The 26,119-nt window shown below is 30.5% G+C and overlaps 1 protein-coding gene and 1 long non-coding RNA gene across 2 annotated transcripts in view; one reads left to right on the forward strand and one right to left on the reverse strand.

The window, feature by feature from the left end:
* Positions 1-26,119, forward strand: part of LOC115883956 (GTPase-activating Rap/Ran-GAP domain-like protein 3) — a 298,089-nt gene that overhangs the window by 36,180 nt on the left and 235,790 nt on the right. The window lies entirely within an intron of this gene.
* Positions 8,447-8,678, reverse strand: LOC115883958. The gene is made up of 2 exons (XR_004050477.1): positions 8,537-8,678; positions 8,447-8,485 (listed from the first exon to the last, which is right to left on the reverse strand). It is a non-coding gene; the product is annotated as an uncharacterized LOC115883958 (long non-coding RNA).

Raw genomic sequence — 26,119 nt, forward strand, 5'->3', positions numbered from 1 at the left:
ATTAAAAACTAGGAAATTCTGTTTAAGTGCGAACGTAAGTATGCACTTGGATGTATTTCAGGAAAATATTTTAACTTTTACATTATGGTTCAAAAAAGTGTTAGTGGATCCGGATGCATTTTTTAAATGAAACACCTTGTATATTATTGCATTTTGAGCTTCCTTTCAGATCACTTTACATAATTCTAAGATATGAGTAAATATATTTCGATAATTTCAGAGATATTAATAAATAAATAAAAATAATATATATTTTTCAACCCTTAAAAAATTACTACAAATACAAGAACTGTTTTGAAATGAAAAAATATAGGTATATAGGTATTATATTAGGTATATATATATAATATATATAATATAAATAATATATATATATATATATATATATATATATATATATATATATATATATATATATATATATATATATATATATATATATATATATATATATATATATATATATATATATATATATATATATATATATATATATATATATATATATATATATATATATATATATATATATATACTATATTAGGTATTTACTTTAAATGGTCTATACTTACTTTGGTACAAAAATCACTGGGTGGCTTTGATAAAAATTTACTGTGGAAAATGCCATATAAAATATAAAACCGCGAATTTCTGCAAAACCGTTAAAAATTTTGAAATACTGTAAGTACAAAAATTGTTCATTTTTTATGATTAAAAAATAATATACAGGGTGTTCCGTTTAAAAAAAAAAAGAATAACAATTTTATTTATTAGAAACTTTGGCGTAGGATTTTGAACACCCTGTATGTTTTTAGATTACGATATTTATATCAAAATAAGTATAGACCACCTAAAGTAAATATCTAATATAGTTTAGAGTAAAAGGATCTGAAAGGAAGCCAAAACTGCAATAATATCCATAACAATATATTATGTTCTATTTAAAAAAAAATCTCCCGATATACTCACACTTTTTGAGCCACCCTGTAGAACTTAAAATATTTTCCTGAAATATATCCTAGTACGTAATTTAGGTTTGCACTTAAACAAAATTCCTTAGTTGTTTAGTCTAGGAGCCTGTATTTGCGTCCAAAATATTATGTTAAGGGTACAGAAACTAAAATTGATGAATAGAATTAAAATGCTCCAGCGCGAACAATCATGTAATTTTAAACTTAGCCACTAATTCCGGTTTTAATAAATTATAAAAACAGTGTAATATGAGTTATTTTCTTACAATTTCAACTTTAAACTTTAAATTCAAATAAGAAACTTTATCAATTTTAATGAGAATGCGCTTTGGTCCACTATTCGCGTTTAGATTCAATCAACTACTATAATGAAGATGCCGACGAACTTTTTTAAAGTAGGTCTCGTAAAACCGCTTTTTAAAATCAATAAATTAGAGAGAGCCATTATAAAGATGCTTTAGCCGTTCAAGAGAGTCTGTTAGGAACTGTTCGCTTAGGTAACAATTAAAGCCGGTTTAAAGAGCTAACTAAGTTTCTAACTTGCATTTTCAAATTTATGGACCGAATTACTTGATAATACCACCAAAGTAATTACCTTATCTTTACGGTGGGTTTTGTGATGCGCTGCTGGAATAAAGTAGCGAAAAATGTATATCCACATTAAATTCATAAATTCTGTGTTATGTATTTTATATGCAGTTAAAAATACATCAGTACTAGTGATGGGATAACTCGAGCGAAAATTCGCTCGATTACTCGATTATTGAAATAACCGACATCGCTCGATTATGAGCGAACGTGTTACGAGCGACGAACGCAAGCGATCCTAGAATGAAATAAATTGAAATCCGATTTTAATGTGACATACGCGATAAAAAGCCGAGCGAATTTTCTGCATACATTGCATGTAGCAAATTTATACTACGTTATCCTTTGCGTATGTGTGTGACAATATTTTACGATCTATATCGACAATGCTTTGAAATAAACTAAATCAAAAATCAAGCGAACTAGTCGTCTTGCTACTTGGCATTCATCACCGAAAGAATATGTGCTCTGCGTACGCAACTTACTGCATGGCGTGTACAACAAGAGATGGGTGAAAAGAGATGGGTGGAAAACCGTTTTTTTTTAAATACAAGCGATAGTTTGCTCGAGCGATCGCTCGATTATTGAAATCGCTTGAAACTCGAGTACTCGATTATTGAAATTAATCATTTTTCCCATCACTAATCAGTACCTTGAACTTAATTATTCATAATTAATTTTTCCACTATTTCTTTATTATATACAGGGTATTTCAGAAATAAGTGCAAGTATTTTAACTGGTAGTATACTGGTTTTTTTGCAAAAAAATGTTGAAAATTTTAAATTTTTCTTGACATTTTCCAGAAAATATCTAAAAACTTTTAAGAACCGCTTGTTTAGTTTCCGGAAATTTGTTTACAGTGCTCCGAGAGAATCCAATGTTGCCACCTCCTACGTTATTTTTAAATTTCTACAAAAATAATATTTAAATTAATTTTATTCAGTGTAGATTTTTTAATCATTTTAGATTACTATTACCCATTAACGCCCAGCGTCCTCATTTGAGAACATCTGATATACTCGTATTTGGACTGAAATATCGTTAAATTTATTGCATTTTTTTGTCACTTTGGTTCACGGTGAAATTTATACGGATTTTTTTATATTACTAAGGCCCGTATTTATAGTCGCGTCTCGAGACGCCAAGACAGTCTTGGGCTCTTGAGAGTCATTTTGGATAGTTTATGTGATCTGTGGATTGGATAGTCCCGATAGTTTCTTAACCTAACTTTTTTAGTAAACAAAGTAAATCCGTTTTGTCTGGAACAATTAAACAGTTTTAAATATGTTAGAAAAGTTTGAGGATATTTTGGACCATGCGGAAGAAGAAAATCGTTTTCGAGTTCCAAAAAGATATATACGGAATGCAGGAAATCCAATAGAAATGTTTAGCGAGGGGGAATTTAAATGCCGATATAGGTTTAACACGGCTACAATTACAGAAACTATTTTACCTCTTATAATTGAAGACTTGCAAAAACCTACCAATTGTGGTTTACCCATTCTCCCCGTTATTCAATTACTAATTTGTTTACAGTTTTATGCGACTGTAGTTTTCAGATATAAAATGGAGACTTTGAAAATTGAGAGAAGAGGTCAAAGAACATATAGAAATGGAACAAAGGAAGTATAAAAAAAATTATGATAAACATATAGATTTAAAGGGATCACATATAAGATAGGAGACATGGTCTATATGAAAAGTGCTACTAAATATAAGGGACCATTTACAGTGACACAAGTTCTACTCCATGACACAGAAAAACACATAAAGCGAAGTATTTAGAAGAATATGTTTAATATTTAATGAATACTATTTTTGGTTTATTTAGTTTTGAATCGTTTCATAAATTTTTAAAATCTTTAAATATCATAAATTTAGAGTGAATATTTTTTTTATTGTTGTAGATAATTATAAAGTTAGTTTTGTTAATTAAGTCTTTGAGACTAAGACATAGTCACTATAGTCAGGTTGGACGAGTGTCAGAGAATAAATTAAATTTATAAGTAAAGGCACGAATTGTCAGACACTGATTTACGTAGCAGACTAGAAAAAAAAAAGAAGAGAGAAGAATGTCATCTAGACGACAACAAATAAGGAAGCAGTAAAAAGGCAATAATCATAGAATGTGTATTGTGAAATATTATTCGAAAAAAAACTATAAAACATGGAGTATCGACTTTATATAGAGTGGTCAACTCAATAAGAATACAGAATTTACACCAAGCAATAAAATCTTGAAAATTATAGGTATACGGTATACATCCAATATTGTATATTATGTGATATGATAGTTATATAAATATTCATGATGAAGAAAATAAAAAGACAATTTTTTTAGTTTTAATGTATTAGTGGGAAAATTCTGTGTGACCAATTAAAACAAGCAACTAGCTGTCTGGTCATAGTGAGCTTAACACTACTAAGAAATCATATAATATTTAAGTATAGAAAAACAGTATTTTTAAGATAACTAATAATAGATTATAAGAAATTACTTAAAATATATTACATGTAAATATATAAACACTAACGTAACACTGACAGAAAAGTAAATAAAATTATTATATAGGTACTAGTTACCTTGGAACATTACTTAACATAATTACATATTACATAATTCCTTTTTTTTATTTAAAGGGTTCTTGGCTTTTGGTCAATATTAAACTTTTTCTGGGTTTCGGAGGTGTTACATAACTCCATTACATAACTTACATTACATAACTAACGTTTCGGTTCAGTTTTAACCTTTTTCAAAGCCACAAAACGTACATTTCCTTCGTCAAACTTGTATTAAAATATGGGTGCATAAAATAACAGGTGATAACACATAACATTTAACTTAAAAATATACTCATACAATATAACCCACATGACACAATAATTAACATATACAGTTTAAAAATTTAATAAATTGTGATGGCCGGCTCAATGGCCGGCTCACATTGAAACCACGATTGGTAAAGTAAAACTAAAAGCTGCTACTGTTTCTAATTGGCTGCCAAGTTGGTTTGGTTAGGGGACCCCTAGCATATAATTTAAGGTCGTCCATATAGAAAAGGTGCGTGATTGTGGTGTTAGGACTTATTTTGTATCCGTGTGGGCTACTGTTATGCATGCTACTAAGGGGGTTAAGAGTAAAACAGAACCACAGTGGACTAAGGCTATCTCCTTGGAATATTCCTCGCCTGATAGGGAGCCGCTCAGTGATGTAAACCTCATTTTTACCATTGACTTGTAAAATTGTGCTCCAAGTCTTCATGAGATGTTTTAAAAAATCTGTAATTTGTTTGTCGATTTTATATATTTCTAGCACACGAAGTAGCCAAGAATGCATGGGGCATGGAATCGAATGCCTTGCGGTAATCTGTACAAGCCACAGACGCATTTCGAGTCTTTATTTTAGCGTGTCTTGTAATGATTGTGTCTATAACTAGGTTCTCCTTCCATCCTCTTGCCCCTTTACTGCATCCATTTTGCTCGCATGCCATTATTTGGTTTTGCGAGACGTAATCGCCTATTTTTTTATCATTATAGAGGTAAGTATTTATATCACCTGCCGTTGGAAGGCAGGTGATAGGCCTATAATTTTTTGGTTCTTGTAGGTCTCTTTTTTTTGTTAACATTATTGTGATTCCTCTAGTGAAAAATTCTGGGATACGCGCAGGTTTAATAAGAGATTCGCTAAATTGGCGTGCGAGGGCATTGTAACTGGATGATATCTGCTTCCACCAGAAATTATGAATCCCATCGGGTCCGGGGGCTGCCCAGTTTTTTTATTGTTTTGAGTCCATGGATAATGTCTGTTCATGGATGTCGTTTGGATGTCGTCTGTTCTAATTTGTATGTTTTTCATGGGTTGGACGTTTGCCCATTTATCAGTTTCCTCCTGTATCCAGAACGCTCTATCTTCGTGTTGTACGCCTACACTCCAGATATCACTCCAATATGCGAACAATTATTAATAATTTTTAACATAACTGAATTGTATATGAGACACCGTTTATAAATTTTAGTTAAGAAGTTCGACAGTATTGAGAGTAGTGAGAATCGCGCCTATTCTCACTATAACATACAGTCTCTTTTTAATGTACTAAAATCCAGTAAGCGTTCCAATATTAAATTGTTGGGTGTGGGATAATGTACGCTTTAAAATTTTATGTTTTTAGCTTTTTTATATATTTTATCAACTTATTCGCAATGATCTTGCATTGGATTAAGAGTTTTGGTGTAACGCAAGAAAATTTCTTGTAAAATATCATAAGAGAGGTTTTCATAATTTTATTAATTGAAGCATATTCTGGCATTATTTCATTAAACTAATTAACGCTTCTTTTAACGGCCAACGTAATAACGGATAAAATTACCGTGCTTAAGAAATGTCAATTAAATCTCCGACATAGATTTAAGACGGTCTTATAAATAAGCAGCTCAGTAAAATAATGAGGAGGAATTTGAATACAGCCAGTTTAATCTTGCCATAATTAAAGTCATTCTTCGAAATTTTATTATCGCGTCTCGCTTATTACGATTTTCCTGTTTGTGTTAATTATTGTTCCACCAGGAAAATTATGTTAATAAAAATGTTTAAGAAAGCGATAATTTATTGCCACTAAAAAATTTAATTTTAATGAAAAAAAAATCTATATTTTATTTTATACTATTTTTTCGCCATACTATTTTGCGCCATTTCTATTGCAATTATTAATGATATCATGCCAGATACAAAATTGAAAGAAGTTTTTGCTTATTAATTTCAATTTAAGGCAAATTGTTTTTGGAATAAATACAGGGTCCTGCAAGTGAGTGTCGGGAAGTTTGCCCCTCTTATCGGCCAGTTTTGAATTATTAAAAAAAAACATTATAATACAACTTCTATAATAACGAACCTTGAAATCAACCGAAAATCAAGAACCCTGAAAAAAAAATTATGAATATAGGCTACAAGAATTAGAGGAAAACGAACATCATAAAGTATACCGGAATACGCAAATACTGACAGACAGATCAGTAGTTCATAATAAGCCGGAATACTATGTACGTGTATATGTATGTGTATGTATGGGTATTAGGGTGAGCCAAAAAAACTAACCTATGGAATTCATGGGTTAAAATGAACCTAATAACTACTGCGATAACTATATAGCGAAGAACTAAAACGATTACTGCGTTTTTGTTTTTCGCTATATGTTTAAAGAACAATTGGATATATTTCAAAAAACTGTGTGAAAAAAAGTGGATTGGGACAATTTTTTTAATGGAACATCCTTATATTATTGCATTTTTGGCTTCCTTTCTGATCACTTTACATAATCCAAAGATATTAAATTTGTTTTCATAGATTGTTAATAACTAAATAAAAAAAGATCATTTTCGGCCATTTTTAAATTATTAAATGCCATGGAATCAAAAATTTACTAATAAAATTATTTACTGTACTTACTATACTATAGTATATATATTATTATATTTATATACTATATTATATTACTATACTATACTATATATATAGCCGACCTAGTTACGAAAATTGGTAATTTTTTTTTAATAAAAAATAAGTTGGCGTTAGCGAATTCACAAATTGATTTACTCTTTGGTTAACAATAATATTTTTTAGGATTGTCAAGTTGACGTTAAAGTTAGGTTATTAGGAGGTTGTCATAAATAAAAGCATAGGTTATTGAAATTATTTAATAAGAATAAAGGTATTTTACCGCAGATCCGAAGAGATTTTTCTTAAAGGTATTTTATAAACTTTCTCAGTGAGAATATGAACTCCCCTGTTTCTTATATTTCAGTTAAAGGGACGTAAGAACCATAGGAACTGAATTTTTGTTTTCATTTTTTTGACGATATCTAAGAGTTCCTAGAATTATCAAGATTGTTGAATAATTAAAGTTGTTTAATAAGTGAAATTAATAGAAGACTTGGAAATAGGATAATGCGTTTCATGTTATAGTTGAGATCACCCCATTTCGCTTAATTTGTTTTTATTTCAGTACAGTTAATCACAAATTGAATTGATTTGTGCAAAAACAGCTATATATTTTCAAACATCTTATTTAAATAGTTCCTTTTATACACTGTTAAACTGTATCAACTACAAAGTCTTTAGCAAAAAGTTATAAGGTAATAAATTTTGAACATACAATTTATGAAAATTTATATATAAAGATGAGAACACAATCCTCTGAGGGAAAAAGAAATACTCAAAAACTCATTAAATATACTTTATTAAAAATAACAATATACAAAAACATCCATGCAAACTGTAATAATCAGAACATTATCCACCTTTATTAAATTTGTGTTCATACTCCTGTCAGGAAAGCCAGAAATGTTTGTTTAAATATTAACTTATTTTAAATTGCCAGAAACACATCAGAATATGTTACAACCACCACTATAGGTTTGGAATCAGTACTAAATGTTATACCTAGTAAGTGATAGTGTGTCAACTAACAAGTATAGTATAAAAAAGAATTATTAATATAGAGTGTATTTACTATACAATTTCCTTCTGCTTATTTATGAAATGACTTTCCTTTCAAAGGTGAGGAATACCAGTAAAATAAAACATCATTTTTGGTTTGGTTTGGTGTTTGATATTCTAACTACATCTATTACAAACCTTAAGTGCTTTTACTGAGTAACTGTATTTTTGGTTATTTTTTGTGTATCCTGTAAAGTAAAAGAATAAATATTTCAAGAAATATAAAAACAATGCAATAGATATCAAACAGATTCATAAAAACTACTTACAATTATTGTACATATTATATATTTCAAGTGTTATTTGATCTTTGGTCCCATTACCAATATTCCATTACCACCATTCTCTACTAATACAACTTTTAAACCTGTTATAAACATTCTTTATATTTTAAAACTGATTTAGAACAATCTGTAATGCCCGCGCTGTTTCCTGAAATATAAGTTTTAATCTATTTATTATCATAATATACATATTACAAACCTGAAAATTACTGATATGAGGAAACTTCTCAAAGTAATTAAAGACCTTTTTACAAACATCTGGACTAATTTATTTTCACGAATTTGTGGACGAGTCAACGCTTTCTAATACGTTTTTAAGCGTTTTACACATTTTTACTATCTTCCAGCCTATTCCTTCAGTTCTTGATCGATGAAAAGATTATTTATAACTATATAATTAGTACTGCAGACAGCAGGTTAAACAAAAGAACAAAATCAAGTAGAATTTGTGAATAAAAACTCAAAAAATAATGAAAATATTTAGAAAAAGAAACCGTAAACGTCAATGTCAGCCAAGTGTCAGAGTTCAACTGGATCTACCACAGATTATCAATTTGAACGATTTGAAGTACAGTCGATTCCAGTCTAGAGATTTTCGTTTTTTAAGCCTCCCATACTGAAGTCCGCCATATTGGGAAGTTTTAAATGAATACAAGTATATGTACTATGCTATAAATATAATAAATTTAAATCATACAGGGTGTACAAATTTCCACGCCAAACTTTCTAAAATATAAAAGAATTTTTCGTAAATGGAATATCCTGTAGGTATACTATTTTTTTCTTAGATACAAAATTAAGAAATTATTATTTGTCGTATTTAAAATATTTCAGAATTTTAACGGTTTTTCAAATATTCGAGGTATTATATTATATATGACACTTTCAACAGTATATTTTTATCAAAGACACCTAATGATTTTCGTCTAATATTTTACCGTTCAAAGACCCACATGTAATAATGGCGCGAATATCTGCAAAACCGTTAAAAAGTTTTAAATAGTATAAATGCAAAAACGGTCATTTTTAGGGTTCCGTACCCAAAGGGTAAAAACGGGAACCCTCTTATTAAGACTTCGCTGTCCGTCCGTCTGTCACAAAGGTCTATCTTATGAACCGTTATAACTAGACAGTTGACATTTTTACAGATAATGTATGTATGTTGCCGCTATAAGAACAAATACTAAAAACAGAATTAAATAAATGTTAATAAATAAAAAAGTACTTTCACTAAACATTATCTTTTAAGTAAGAATTTTACATAGAATCTTTCAAGTCCTCGGTGGCCACGTGGGTAAAGCGTTAGGACTTTACGCTGCTATGACGTTGTAGCCGTAGTAAGGCAGGTTCGAAGCCTAGTCAAGGCGACTTTTTCTTAATCGTGTTTTTTAATTTTTACATATTTATTTTTACTTTTTACATATTTATTATTGATTAATACAATTTTTAGCAATGTGTTTCTTCATTTTCTCATTTGCTGAACATTTTTTTACTCCTTTGTGACTATTAAGGTAAATGCGAGGGTAAATGGTAATATATCAGACTTGAAACTTTTAACTGGAAAAGAGCTTTTATGGTTTTCTAGTCATAATGTAGCTCTTCAAAATAATATTTTTAGTTATTATTTTATATAGGGTGTCCCAGAAATATGTGCAGATATTTTAACTGGTAATATAGTTCGAACCCACAAACAAGCCCATGCATTTTTCTTGCAAAAAAAAAATGTTGAAAATTTTTATAGTTTTTTGATATTTTTCGGAAAGTATTGAAACACTTTTGACTGCCGCTTGTTCAGTTTCGGGAACTTTGTTTATAACGCTTGGCGAGAAATGCAATGTTGCCACCTCCTACGATGAATTATAGGTTATCCAATTCATTTGAGATTTCACTCAAAACAGTAAACCTCTGACAAAACTAAAAAATAGGCAGGTAAGATAAGTCTGTAGAAATGCTATTAGCTATTAAAAATATAAAAAAAGTAGCATTACTTTATTCAATTTGTTATATTTTACACTATGTTAAATCTGAGGTGTTGCAAGCAGTAGATTCTAGAACCTATGTCCGGTAATTCATCTCAATAGATAACAAAATCACGCAATAGATATTTACAGAAAGTAATACTGTTACAAGATATATCTTCGTAATGAAACCTAAGATCTAAATCATATTTTAAATACTAATCTGACACAAGTAATTGAACCACTAAGTGTACAGTCTGTACGATATTATTTAAGACTGAGATGTAAAATATTTTGTAAAGCATAAACTAAGACTTAAACTTAAACTTAGCTGTTCGTTCTTTAGGCAATCCTGCTTCAAACAGTAGAGCGTGAGGTGGGACTTCGGCCTCAGGTTGCGGCTTCACTATTTGCTAATACAAGGAAAGGGACCAGGATGAGGATACCATGAACCAATATAGCCGTAACTGCCAGCTAGGCTTATGAACAGGAGCAAAACAGCATGGAGCTTACTACATCCATACTGGGGCAATCTGTACCTGAGACGAACTATTCATACAGTGGACACCCGTCCATAGGAAAACTATCCGTACCTTGGACCCTAAAAATTCGAAACTCGTGTTTAAAATCTACCAAGGTGTAATAAACACAATAAACCCATCTCGAAATACTTCCGAGGGCTCAATAATAAACAAAAAAACTGTCCTTTCTTCTATTTAACATTCTGGAGGACAAAAGAAAACCAACCTGCCAGCAAACACCAAAACGAGTTGAGTTGGGCCAATCCAAAACTCTACCTTAAAAATACGCAGTAATAGTATCGAATCTAAAAAAGATAATATCTCATTTTTACCTGTAGCTTCGAAATAGCAGCTAATTCAGATTATGCAGCAAGATTTAAATAACTGCAATTTCTCTAAGCCGGGTTGCTGATGGCGCCAGACCCAACCGGCAAAACCAAAAGTGAGGTTAAAGCGCAGAGAGACGCCTTGAAACGATGTTGACAGTCCTCCACAGAAGCGGTGAAACGATACCAGGGTTGTCGACTAGAGAACGTAAAAATTACGCCAAGCGTGTCAAATAAATTATCAGGCCTGAGCGATACGGAATCCGGTGACAATACGCCAAACATCATATATCATATATAAAAGACAAAAGACAGATAACGAATTAAAAACTTTACACTATAATAAAAACTAAAAAAATAGAATAATAATTTTTATCAAATATTAATTTTTGTTTACTTTTCTTTAAAAAGCAATAATTACATATCACTAAACCAAGACTTTTAAACGGTACCTACCCTGTTTTATACACAAAAAAAGCTTTCAATTATTTTACTCTATGATAATATTTAATGTTTGTTCGAAATACAACGAAAGGATTTTCAAAGCCGAGAACGCATCAGAATGATAATATTTTGAGAGAAAACAAATAATATTTTTATAACCTATGCATACTGCAGTTACCGTACTTCCTATTATTGTAGTGTCAATCTTGTTTGCTTTTATTGCCCCCACAGACGCCCAGTTCTTTAACCCAAGCGGACTGTGCATGCCTGTTTGCGCAGTTGAAGCTGTGCAGTTTTATGCTAAATTATGACTTTTGAATACTATGTTTAGTTTTTTTTCTTAAAGAACTTTTTAAGCTATTGATTTTTTTAATAACTTTTTAATTTAATCCCTATTTTCTTCCGAATCAATATCTTTTATTTTTTCTACTCTATAAAGGGATCAATTAATCGTAAGGAGCGTCTGTGGGGGTCTTTAGTAATGTATAATTCTTATAATATAAAATATTGACAAGGAACACATTAACTTTTATTCTGTCAAATCACTAAATATACCCAAAGTCAAATTTGACCTTAACCAATAAAAAAAATGTGACCCGCACTTTATCTGTAACACTGAAGATTTCCCGTAAAATAGGTTTAAATACCTGTTTAAACAATAACTTGACAAACTAAAAAAATATTAAAGAAAAAATATATTAAACATGTATCGTCGGCATATCCATTTATGACGCCATCTAATGCTAGTTCGCAGAGATCGTTTGTATAAAGGATATACAGGAGCGGTGGTAGGTTTCCTCCTTGCAGTATCCCATATGGCGCCATGGTAGTTTTACTTTCAATATTTTCCATGCAAATTTTTTGTGGTCGATTTTTTAAATAGTTTTTTTTAATTTGTCTTTAGATATGGTGTCAGAAGCTTTCTTTAAGTCAATAAATACTACTACAGTAATTTTCTTTTTATTGAGATTATTTGTAATATTCTCAATTATATCTAGTACAGCGGATGTAGTGCCTGTTTGGGTCTGAAAGACGTACTGTTGTTTGTATATTATATTGTTAGCTGATATATGATATGATATTCTGTTATGTATTACTTTTTCTAATATTTTGTTGAGTGAAGAGAGTAATGATATTGGTCTGTAGTTTTGTAGTTCATCACGGTTTCCTTTTTTATGTACTGGTATAAAGATGGTCTGCTTTAGGTTTTCAGGATATATACCGCTCTTTAGCGTGCTATTAATTAATTTATTTAGTGATGGAATTAGAAATTTCCTATGTTTAATATTAAAGTCATTTGTTATACCGTCAAAACCTGGAGCATTGTTTTTCTTCATTTTGCTTATAATCTGCTTTATTTCTCTAAATAAATAATTTCTCTGTTTTGTTGCAGCTGAGTTGGGGTTTTATGTTTTTTCTTAGAGTTTTGATTTGGTTTGGTTTGGTCGATAAATAGTCGATATTTGTTTCTCTGCTAGTATTTTTCGAACTGAGGCAAAGTAATTGTTGATTTCATTCACGATGTCTGTTTGGTTAGTGGTCTTTATGCCGTCTGTACTTTTAATTTCTGTTATTTGTTTTTTTGTCTTGTTTTTGTTTCCTAATTCTTGGTTTATTAATTTCCAGGTTTTTTAGTAGTCTAGGCAATGCTTTTAAAACATTGTTTTGAAGTATTTAATTTTTGATTGCTTTAGAAAATCAGTTGTTTTTTTTTGCTCTTTGTATCTTTCAAGGAGTATCTGATTATTTATGTTCTTGCGACGTTTGCTATATAGTTTATTTCTTTTTCTAATTTCTTTTATTACTTCTCTCGTTATCCACGGGCATTCTTCTCGTCTTCTTATTTTGATAGTTTGTTCGTTTTTATCTATTATGTCTTTTATAGCTTTCGATAGTTGTTCAAAATCTTTTATATTTTGATTTTTCAGTTCTTCTAGGTTCCTTTTAATGCCGCTTTCGTCTCTTCTTGTTATATTTAATATCTTGTAATCCTTTGTGTTGCTTGTTATGTTATTGATATTTATTCGTATAGCATTATGATCTGATAAACCTGCTTTGATGATTTTTAGTTTTATTTGTTTTGTTTGAATATTCATTATTACGTGATCCAATATGGAATTCTCTGAGTCTTGACTGTGTCAAGTATAGGCTTGTTTTGTTGTATTGTTTAAAATATTATAGTTGTTTTCTCTATACATATTTTTATATCTTTGTGCTAGTTGATCTTTTTCCATAATATTGATATTAAAATCTCCTATGATTATATGGGATTTGTATATAAGTGTGTCTTCCAATGTGTTAAAATTTACTTGTGGTGGTTTGTATATCAAGGTTATCGGTATATTTTGTGTGTTTAGTTTTACAGTTATAATTTCGATTTTATTTATGACATAGTTTAATAAAATTTTGAAGTTTAAATTACTTTTTTTTATATAGAGCTATTCCACCTCCTCCCTCCTCTTGTTGTTCTGGATCTAAATATTCCTTTATATCCGTGAAATATCTTTATTTTTTCACTGTTTTCAGTTTTTCTGACATATACATTTCCATCTCTTACCCATGCATATTTAACTTTCTTCTCCTTTTTTGAATTTCTGGCACCATAAAATAGTTGTCCTGCTAATGTTATTAGGTGCTCATTTATATATAAGTTGTTATTTCTTCCTATTATTTGGCATACTTTGGTTTGGAGACTACCTACAGTTTTTCTTGCTTTTAATATTTTTTCTCGTGCTTCCTTATTTTTTAATGTGACTACAATGAAGTTATTCTCTTAGTTTTGGAGTTTCCAATAACAGTTTTTTATTTCATCATCGTTGAAGTCTGAACTTAGTTTTTTGAAAATTTTCTTTGTTGTTTCTGTTATATTTTCCGCCTGATCCTTGCTTATATCGCATATCACCAAATCATTTTGTATTGCTTCTCTTTCATTTCTGTCGATGAGTTTTTCTAGGGTATTTAATTTTTCTTCCAGCATTTTGTTACATTTCTTTTGTTCTTTTAGTATGTGTCTTAGTTCGGCATTTTCTTTTTGTCTTTCATCGAACTTCTCTGATAAAAATTCCAAACTTTTTTGCATTTCGCTCAATTTTTGATATATTGTGGTGTTCGTTATATCTTTGGTGTTTTCATTTTTTTCTCGGTCTGCATTTCTTTCTGTTATTGCTCTTTTATTTTTTGTATTTCTACTCATGATTTTAAAATATGGTTTATAATTTAATTGTTATTTATTATCTATAAATGATAGCGGACAGGGACACACGCTTCACCCTAGCAGTGCCTGTTTCAGAGACTTTGATATTCTAACACACACAAAAGGAGTGAGGGCAACGGCAGGTATTAGTATTAACAGATATTTACAGAGGACTACGTATGGGAAAAATAAATTGGGATATAGGAGTCGACAGTTCGATCGCAAAAAAACTTCCCGATAAGCAAATTCGGTACAATTGCAAATGAAAACAAAATGCTAATTTACCTGTTTTCCTTGTTGTTGTTAGTCTTTCAGGAGAAAAAATGTGACAACTAGCTCACATAACACCCCTTCAGCACTTATATTCACTTTTGCACAAAGATTTCACCTTATTTGCTATTTTTTTCGCATAAATCGGAATTTGATACCGGTATCTCACACGACGATTCGATTTGTACTTTTAAATTGTGTAAATAGGAGAAAGTTGCAAGAGACATTTTTTCATGGAAATAAACTGAGTAAATAAAAAAACTCTAAAAATGTTATCAGTGGCGTACTATTTTTTTTTTGAAAAAAAAACAGTAAAAGTACAGACCTAAAGTATGTATGAGGATGTATTTCAGGAAAATATTTTAACCTCTATAGGGTGGCTCAAAAATGTGTGAGTGGATTGGGATGATTTTTTTTAAATGGAACACCCTGTATATAATTGTATTTTTTTCTTTCTTTTAGATCACTTTACATAATCCTAAGATATGAGTAAATATTATTTTAGTTTTAGAGATATTTATAAATAAATAAAAAATAAATATATTTCAGCCTTTCTTAAAAATATTATTAAAAATAAAAGAACAGCCCTGAAATCAAAACTATAATACATATTTTATTTGAATGGTCTATGCTTACTTTGCTATAAATGCTGTAATCTTAAATAATACAGAGTGTTCAAAATTCTACGCCAAACTTTCCAAAATATAAAATAATTTTCTTCGTTTTTTTTTTTAATGGAACACACTGTATTATTATTTCTTCAATAGATGGAAGATTAAAAAATGAACATTTTTTGTATTTAAAGTATTCCAAAATTTTTAATGGTACAATTGCATGTTAATTGCAATGTTAATGCCTTTTGTTTATACATTTTAGAAACTGTTTTATTAGCCTACGTGGTGATTATTGACTGGCATCCTCACTTCAGCATTTCACAATTTTGAATTTTTTCAAAAATAAATTATAAATGTCTTATGTGTAAAATAATTTGTATTATGAATGTGTTTGGTGTCTGAGTAAGTCTATTTTTTTAAACGTAATTCGTGTATAGATTGCCAGTTATCACTTAATCTTACACAGTTTAAAAACAATGGGTTTAATTTTTAATATTAAAAAATTATTCAACAAATAATGAGTTTACTACTTTTATTAACACTCCTGATTTTCATTAAATATTTTTCTTTGAGTTTTTGTTCCAGGATTTTAATCAGAAAGTTTGTTAATTGAGGCGAAACTTTTAAAACAAAAGGTCAAGCGGTAATTTGACTTCATGGTTGATGAATAATTAAATTTAAAAAAAATAAATTGTGCTAAAATAATAAGTAAAGTTTTTAATTAAATGCTGGAAATAATTCCTTCGAAATGAGTGGGATTTTTGTTGCAAAAAAATCATGTTATAGTAAAAAGGGATTGTTGCTTCCATTTCGTGATTATTAGATAAAATTGTGCTAGTATAACGTTAATATACGTTAATTTAACAATTATTAATTTTAGAAACAAATAATAGAGCGACAAATTTTTCGTTTTTACGGTGTATTTATGGCTAATTTACAGCAATTGAAGGAGTGGCTGCAATAACCAGGCAGCTCCATATTAACAAATCTCATTTTCGAAAAAAAGTGGAGCTACTTTGTTATTGCAGCCACCCCTTCAATTATTCCACCTAGTTTGAAGAATTTTACTCGTTGTTTGGTTTGGTTTGTTTGGTTGGTGGTTTTGCTTTTTTTTTATATCGGGCCATTGACGCTATTTTATGGAAACTAGAGTACTAAACAAATATTCGTGGTTAATTTTTATAATAATATATATTTTGCAATTATTGTCATAAATACCATTATTTTTTATTTTAAATTGCTATAGGTTGGATTAATAGTAATACTAATAGTAATAATAAAATTATATAAGGATTCTTGCCCTTAACTGCTAATATAGAAATTTAATTCTACGCTGTGTTTGTCATAATGCGGATCAACCTGCTCTCACTACCGGTTTCGGAGCCCTACACCATCATCAGGTGAGCTTGGGAGATCCACAAAATGACAACCACAGCGCAGCGATAGTTAATTCCGACTTGTCGGAAAGTATCGGTTAGATATTAAGTCCCGAACGGGAGATAGCGGCCTGCGTACAATGGTAGTACTTTCGTACCACCGAGGCGCAACTATCGATAGTAAAAGGATGGTAAAAAGGCTTTTTTCAGGCAAGCCAAATTATAAAATAGAAAACAAATTTCTTGCAGTAGAGGTATATAATAAAATTATATAAGGATTCTTGCCACTTAACTGCTAATATAGAAATTTAATTCTACGCTGTGTTTGTCATAATGCGGATCAACCTGCTCTCACTACCGGTTTAGGAGCCCTACTCCATCATCAGGTGAGCTTGGGAGATCCACAAAATGACAACCACAGTGCAGAGATAGTTAATTCCGACTTGTCGGAAAGTGTCGGTTAGATATTAAGTCCCGAACGGGAGATAGCGGCCTGCGTGCAATGGTAGTACTTTCGTACCACCGAGGCGCAACTATCGATAGTAAAAGGATGGTAAAAGGCTTTTTTCAGGCAAGCCAAATTATAAAATAGAAAACAAATTTCTTGCAGTAGAGGTATATAATAAAATTATATAAGGATTCTTGCCACTTAACTGCTAATATAGAAATTTAATTCTACGCTGTGTTTGTCATAATGCGGATCAACCTGCTCTCACTACCAGTTTAGGAGCCCTACTCCATCATCAGGTGAGCTTGGGAGATCCACAAAATGACAACCACAGTGCAGAGATAGTTAATTCCGACTTGTCGGAAAGTGTCGGTTAGATATTAAGTCCCGAACGGGAGATAGCGGCCTGCGTGCAATGGTAGTACTTTCGTACCACCGAGGCGCAACTATCGATAGTAAAAGGATGGTAAAAAGGCTTTTTTTCAGGCAAGCCAAATTATAAAATAGAAAACAAATTTCTTGCAGTAGAGGTATATAATAAAATTATATAAGGATTCTTGCCACTTAACTGCTAATATAGAAATTTAATTCTACGCTGTGTTTGTCATAATGCGGATCAACCTGCTCTCACTACCGTTTTCGGAGCCCTACTCCATCATCAGGTGAGCTTGGGAGATCCACAAAATGACAACCACAGCCCAGAGATAGTTAATTCCGACTTGTCGGAAAGTATCGGTTAGATATTAAGTCCCGAACGGGAGATAGCGGCCTGCCTGCAATGGTAGTACTTTCGTACCACCGAGGCGCAACTATCGATAGTAAAAGGATGGTAAAAAAACTTTTTTTCAGGCAAGCCAAATTATAAAATAGAAAACAAATTTCTTGCAGTAGAGGTATATAATAAAATTATATAAGGATTCTTGCCACTTAACTGCTAATATAGAAATTTAATTCTACGCTGTGTTTGTCATAATGCGGATCAACCTGCTCTCACTACCGGTTTTGGAGCCCTACTCCATCATCAGGTGAGCTTGGGAGATCCACAAAATGACAACCACAGCGCAGAGATTTTGTGAATCTCCCAAGCTCACCTGATGATGGAGTAGGGCTCCGAAACCGGTAGTGAGAGCAGGTTGATCCGCATTATGACAAACACAGCGTAGAATTAAATTTCTATATTAGCAGTTAAGTGGCAAGAATCCTTATATAATTTTATTATATACCTCTACTGCAAGACATTTGTTTTCTATTTTACTAGTAGTAAAATTATTTAATAATAAATTAGGTAAAATATATAATGTTTTAATTTTATTTTAATTTCAATTTTATTAATTGTTTATCTCATCAAGGAAGCCGAATTCGATAAAATGTCAAGAGATAACTTTTAATTGGCATTAAATGGCCTATACAATGTTGATATCAAATGAAAAAAGTCAGTGGCGCACATGTTTTTTTTTAAATATTCAAGCGATAACCCATATATCACTCACTGTTTACCTACTAATAAATATATCAACACTTTTTTAGCATTAAAATATGTAGCAGTTTTTTAACTCTTACCCTCAAAATTTTATTCGAATCACTAAAAGTACTTGGAAGAAAATTATAATAAATCGAAAGATTATTAAGACTTTAACACCCTCTAGCTACGAAACAAACTAGAATCGGACCTATGTTGATATGAAATATAAATCTTATTTTTATGTGAAGAATCTCACCACGAGAGATGGCACATGTTTTTTGAAATACATTGTATATAAAACAGATAAGCATTTTTACTTCTTTTTTCTTCGGTTTTGCTAACTTAGGGGTACGTGGTGCGAAAATTGTTTAAATGTAATAGAACCGACAATCTAGTAAAATTATTATTACAGGATGTTTTCATTTCTATGGCACTATATTTTTTTAGATTAATTTTAAATAGATTATTTTGTCTGCCATTGATATTTTTAACAACAATTTATGGTGCTGCTAACGTCGGACACCTCGAGCTGATGGAGTTATTTGATCGGTAATCGCTGCGGGAGACTTATCCTTCAACAATAATAATGAAATTTATTGAAGCATATTATGTTAAAGCCTGTAAGCTTGCCACATGAAGTTTGATATCTCGTCAAGTTGGTTTATATAGGAGCGTTTTCCCACAAATAGATATAATTATGGTTGGTTAAACAGCCTATATGAAATATAACTTAATAAATAATATCCTCTAGTTTAGTTTATACAGGAACAGATCAGAACATCCTTGAAACAAACATCAACAAAGACCTGCAAAAAGTGCAAACATGGTTCTACAACAATCTCTTAACCATAAACGAACTAAAAACAGAATATATGATATTTAAAACCACAAAACAAAAATTAAACTTACAAATAAAACTACAAAACCATATTCTACGAGAAACAACAACAATCAACTATTTAGGGTTAAAAATACAAAATAATTTGAAATGGGATGCTCATGTAGTAAAGCTGAAAAATTAAAATATACGCACAATTGCAACTTTAATAAAAAATCAAAAATTGATACCAAATAACATGAGGAAACCTTTATATCACTCACTGTTTACCTCAATGATGAATTATTTAATGAATGTATGGAGTAATACGACCGAAAAGAATTTAAACGCATTGCAACGTCAACAAAATAAAATTTTAAAATTAATATATAAATTACACAGAAGAACACCAACACACATATTATTTGATACAGTGCAAGAACTAGATATAAGACAATTAATACTTTTTAATAGCTTCCTACTGCTGTATAATATAAAAAACAATACTATAAAAACGAATATTAAATTAAATACAAACAAGGAAGTTCACAATTACCAAACAAGAGGAAAGTCACATATTAGAAGCCATAAAGTAAAAAATAAGACATTAACACAGAGACTAACAACAAAAACAATTCAAACATTCAATAGTTTAGCAGAAGAGGTAAAAAAATTGAAATTTATACAATTCAAAAAGAGGATTAAATGGTTAATATTAAATAGAACCATACACTAAATTCAGAAATCGACGACAAAAATAATTAAGACAAGAATGCCTTCGATGCCATCTGGCCAGGATCTGGTACCAACAGGTCCCTGATGCTGCGACAGATGAAGAAGGACGACACCCAGATCTTCTACGATATGTATATGCTGTAAATTATTTATGTGTTGTATATATGTTTTATATGAGGGAATAAATAAATTGATTAAAAAAATAAATAAATAAATAAATTTTAACATAACATATAAGAGGGCAAAAACAAACGTACATCGTTAGCTCTCTTCATCACTTGCATGTGAATTTAAATAGGCTAGAATTGAAATAATTTAGAGGTACACACCTTGGGTAACTTTAGTACTTTTTACTATTAGCTCCTTAAATATTTTTTTAAAAAATTATAAATTTAAACGAAGAATTTTTTTTATTGTTAATATCATTAACATACAAACTGGATAAAATTTTCTCACATTTATGTCAGCATGAGAAAAAACAATATGGCGATATTATTATATATCACATTGGTAATATTTGAGGGGTAGTTTGATCTCGTTGGAATTTGACTTTCGAAAAATCCGTTTGCCAAAAATAAGCTTTTTACGTCAAGCAATTTAAACAGAAGCGTGGTTAAGAAATTACCCAACTTTTAGGAACACCCTGTATAATTTTTTTTAAAACTTTCAGAACATTTAAAAAAATAAAATAAATTATGCGTGTCCAATCGTTTTCCCGAAAGACTAACCGTTTTTGAAATAAAAAATATTGTAAAATAAAAAAATAAAAACACTAAATCACCACAATACACCAAAACACTTTTACTTTTACACTGGACGCGCGTTTCGCTAACCATGTTAGCATCATCAGCAGATGATTATAAACTGGGTAGTTTTTAAAAAATTTAGTTGTGATATGTGTAATATTTGAGGGGCGTCTTCACCCACTTGGAATTGGAGATTCGAGAAATCCCTCCTTATCGAACCTCTACACCCCACAGTCAATTCGTTTGCCAAAAATCAGCTGTAAACGTCAAGCAGTTTAAGCAGAATCGTGATTACCCAATGGTCATATTTTATGAAACACTCTGTATAAATTTTTAAAAAATCTTAAAATATGTAAAACAACAAAATACTCAACGGTTTTTAAATAAAAAATATTTTAATATTTGAGGGATAGTTTCACCCCCTTAGAATTCGAGTTTCGAAAAATCCCTTCTTATCGAACCTCTACACCCTAAAGTCAATCTGTTTTCCAAAAATCAACTTTTTACGTCAAGCGCTTTAAGCAGGATCGTGATTAATCAATGACCAGATTTTTTGAAACACCCTGTATACATTTTTAAAAAATCTTAAAATATGTAAAAAACAAAATAAAATATACGTGTTTAAGCGTTTTTTCGGAAACTTGACCGTTTTTTAAATAAAAAATATTGTTATATTTGAGGGATAGTTTCACCCCCTTAGAATTCGAGTTTCGAAAAATCCCTTCTTATTGAACCTCTACACCCTAAAGTCGATCCGTTTTCCAAAAATCAGCTTTTTACATCAAGCGCTTTAAGCAGGATCGTGATTAATCAATGACCAGATTTTTTGAAACACCCTGTATACATTTTTAAAAAATCTTAAAATATGTAAAAAACAAAATAAAATATACGTGTTTAAGCGTTTTTTCGGAAACTTGACCGTTTTTTAAATAAAAAATATTGTAATATTTGAGGGGTGGTTTCACCCCCTTAGAATTCGAGTTTCAAAAAATCCCTTCTTATCGAACCTCTACACCCTAAAGTCAATCCGTTTTCCAAAAATCAGCTTTTTACGTCAAGCGCTTTAAGCAGGATGGTGATTAATCAATGACCAGATTTTTGAAAAACCCTGTATACATTTTTAAAAAAATCTTAAATTATGTAAAGAACAAAATAAAATATACGTGTTTAAGCGTTTTTTTCGGAAACTTGACCGTTTTTTAAATAAAAAATATTGTTATATTTGAGGGATAGTTTCACCCCCTTAGAATTCGAGTTTCGAAAAATCCCTTCTTATTGAACCTCTACACCCTAAAGTCGATCCGTTTTCCAAAAATCAGCTTTTTACATCAAGCGCTTTAAGCAGGATCGTGATTAATCAATGACAGGATTTTTGAAACACCCTGTATACATTTTTAAAAAATCTTAAAATATGTAAAAAACAAAATAAAATATACGTGTTTAAGCGTTTTTTCGGAAACTTGACCGTTTTTTAAATAAAAAATATTGTGATATTTGAAGGGTGGTTTCACCCTCTTGGAATTGGAATTGCGAGAAATCCCTTCTTATCGAACCTCTACACCCTAGAATGAACGTCTATGCCAAAATTGAGCTTCTTACGTTGAGTGGTTTGAGCAGGATCGTGCTTAATCAGTATGTCAGTCACTTAAGGATTTTATATATTAGTATAGATTTAACCTTCAAATGACTTTATTTACATTAAATGTATTTTTTACTATTATTATCATTCTTTGTTTATTTGAAAAGTAAACGTAAAAGTTGGTCCTAAAAAACATATTGTATTTCATGTAAGCTATATTTTCTTTTGAAGAGGGAGGGGGTAATGGGGGTATATCAATGGGGGTATATTATACAAGATTTTTTGCCTCTTCAAAAGAAAAGATAGCTTACATGAAATACAATATGTTTTTTTGGACCAACTTTAACGTTTACTTTTCAAATAAACAACGAATAATAATAATAGTAAAAAATACATTTAATGTAAATAAAGTCATTTGAAGGTTAAATAAAGATCTAACATATATTACTAAAGTGTTCTTTCTGAAACGATTCATCTTTGGAATATAGGGTCCGTCTCTAACGGACATTATTTAGTTTAATCGGGTTTCACAAATCTCCCAGCGGCCAATTCAAGACCGCTGACCTGGAAAACAACACCGGAAAGTGTCAGACAGTCAGACATACTTTTTAGTTCTAGTTTCATATAAGGTTTGAAAAATGTGACCTGAAAAATATGACACATACATCTTAAGAAATATATTCCATATAGTTGCTTGAGTTGGCTTTTATACAGGGTGTTCCTCAATGATACGCTAATATTTAAAGGGGTGATTTTTAGGCCTATTCTGAGAAAAAAAAGATCATATGAATGTATGTCATAAACATATTAATTTCTGAGATACAGGGTGGTTGCAGTTATTATAAAAAAAACGCTTTTTTTATAATAACTTTAATTTTATTACAGATATATTTAAGAAACTTGATACATGTTTTCGATCCATCAAACTACCTTTTATTGTATACAATTTTATTTATTTCAAGCCAGTGCCGTTTTTGTATTGAATTTTTTCGAAAAAAATTGATTAGGTACAGCATTGACTTCTCTTAAAATAAAAATTATTTTCAAAACCTCCATTCATTGCTAAACAATTTTTATCTGTCGATTATTTCGTCCCATGAAATTTTTTGCTTAAGAAAATTAAATTCAGTTTACTTCAGGGTTAAATCGCTGGAAATCTGATGCGGTGACTATTGTGCGGAATTCGTTTCTGCATCGGCTGGAAGAAAATTAAGAAATAAAACATTTTTTTTGTATATCAAAATATGCACTTTGATGCATGGAAGACGTGTATCAAATATAACATCAGAGATAATTTGAAAAAAAATTAAAAATTTTACCGCACTGTATCTGAAAAGTTAAGGTGTTTAGGATATACATTCATATGAAGTTTTTTCTTAGACTAAGTTCAAGAATCGCTCCCTTAAATATTAGCATGACATTAAGGAACACCCTGTATACACCTAATTAAGCAGATTGCTTTTTAATAAAATGTTAAATACTTTATCGCAATTTAACTTTATTTGATTTTGAAAATATTTAACGTTTAATTAAATTGCGTGCAACTTGTCTAGAAATTATCGATAAATTTAATACTTTATATAGACTAGACTATTAATCGACATTTTAAAACTTATTAAAACTTTATAACGGACTAACATTGTTGATAATATATACAGGGTGGCCCATCGAAAACTTTCCGCAAGGCATAACGGCCAGGGTATTTCTTTTTTTCAAAAAATCCAAAAACACGTCAATTTTGTTTGTGAGGTGGACAACTTTTGCCCCAAAAATGATTGCAAAATCTTTAACCCTCTAAGCGGGGCCGTCATCCCCCAACTTTTTTCAAATGGGAAGGAGGGTCAAGTGGCGTCGCAATGAAAAGAGCTTTTTATTCTCTATATTTCCCCGCTTCGTTTTTGAGAGTTTTTCTATCTATGGCAACTTGGCCCAATACGAATACCTCCATACCTTCATTTACTACAGGATTTTCCCTCTACTTCTTTATTCATAACGGAACCAGTTTCGCGAAATTTTGCTACTAACTAGCGAACAATTTTGCCATAAAGGTGTTTGTCAGGATGGCATTCATTGAATACCTGCGCAACCCGATACATTCATTATTTTTAAAATAAAGTTCAATTATTTCCACTTTTTATGCAAGTGAGTACACCATAATTGTTAAAAAGTTTAACGATATTGAGAAGAACTTCAACGCACAAGTCACAGAACAGCTATCTAGCAACTACCGCACCTGATCGTCCAACCTTGTGGTAAGTGAAAAAATGCGTAAACATCTATAAATAATAAGAAAAAACAGCAAATTGGTCGAAGGAATTTATCCTTATCATTTACTCTGATGAATGTTTAAATAAACTTTTCAAATTTCAATCCTTCATATTTTCTCAATGACTCGACCGATTTTCAAAAACGAGACCGGAAAGTATAGAGAATAGAAAGCCCTTTTCATTGCGGTACCACTTGACCCCTTTTCCCATTTAAAAAAAAATTGGGGATGACACCCTCGCTTAGAGGGTTGAAGATTTTGTAATCATTTTCGGGGCAAAAGTTGTCCCCCTCACAAACAAAATTGACGTGTTTTTGAATTTTCTGAAAAAAAAATTACCTTGGCCGTTATCCCTTGCGGAACGTTTTTGATGGGCCGTATATTAGAAACAGGTATTTTAAATGTCAATAAATATCATAAATACCAAGATAATATAACATATTTTAAAATGTTATTTTAGTGTTTTTTAAAATAATATGATATTTTATAAGTTTTACACACTAACTTATGTATTGTAAAATAATAATACAATACTGCAATGCCAATTAATACTGGCATTTACAGTATTTTGTATGTACTAAATTAAAATTTGATTTGGTCAAATTTCATCTCATGGGAATACAGTAACATCAGTAACATTAATTGCATTCCTACTTTACAATATCATATAGATATTATTGATCTTCAATTGCACCATTTTAAGTTCAAATAGTTAATATAGAGGAATTCGGAGAGTTTAAAGTACAGGGTGGTACCAAATTGGACGCTTTTAAAGGGAAACATCCTTTTCTATAGGAGATCGACGAAAACTAATATCGGTCTCTGGAGCTCAATTTTTGTCAAAAACATTATGGTAAAAACCGCACATCGATATATGTTACCGGTTCGGAGTTACGGTGTGTTTTTTTAAATATGTGCATTTTTAACAAATCGCTGTTATTTTTTGCTATAGAAAATTTTGTATTTTTATGAAAACATTTCCAAAGCACCTTTTTACGTAGAATTTAATGGTTTAAGTATAATTTTT

Source organism: Sitophilus oryzae, unplaced genomic scaffold (genome assembly GCF_002938485.1).
Source record: "Sitophilus oryzae breed Bouriz unplaced genomic scaffold, Soryzae_2.0 scaffold_2006_pilon_pilon, whole genome shotgun sequence".
In the NCBI taxonomy this organism is placed as follows: domain Eukaryota; kingdom Metazoa; phylum Arthropoda; class Insecta; order Coleoptera; family Curculionidae; genus Sitophilus; species Sitophilus oryzae.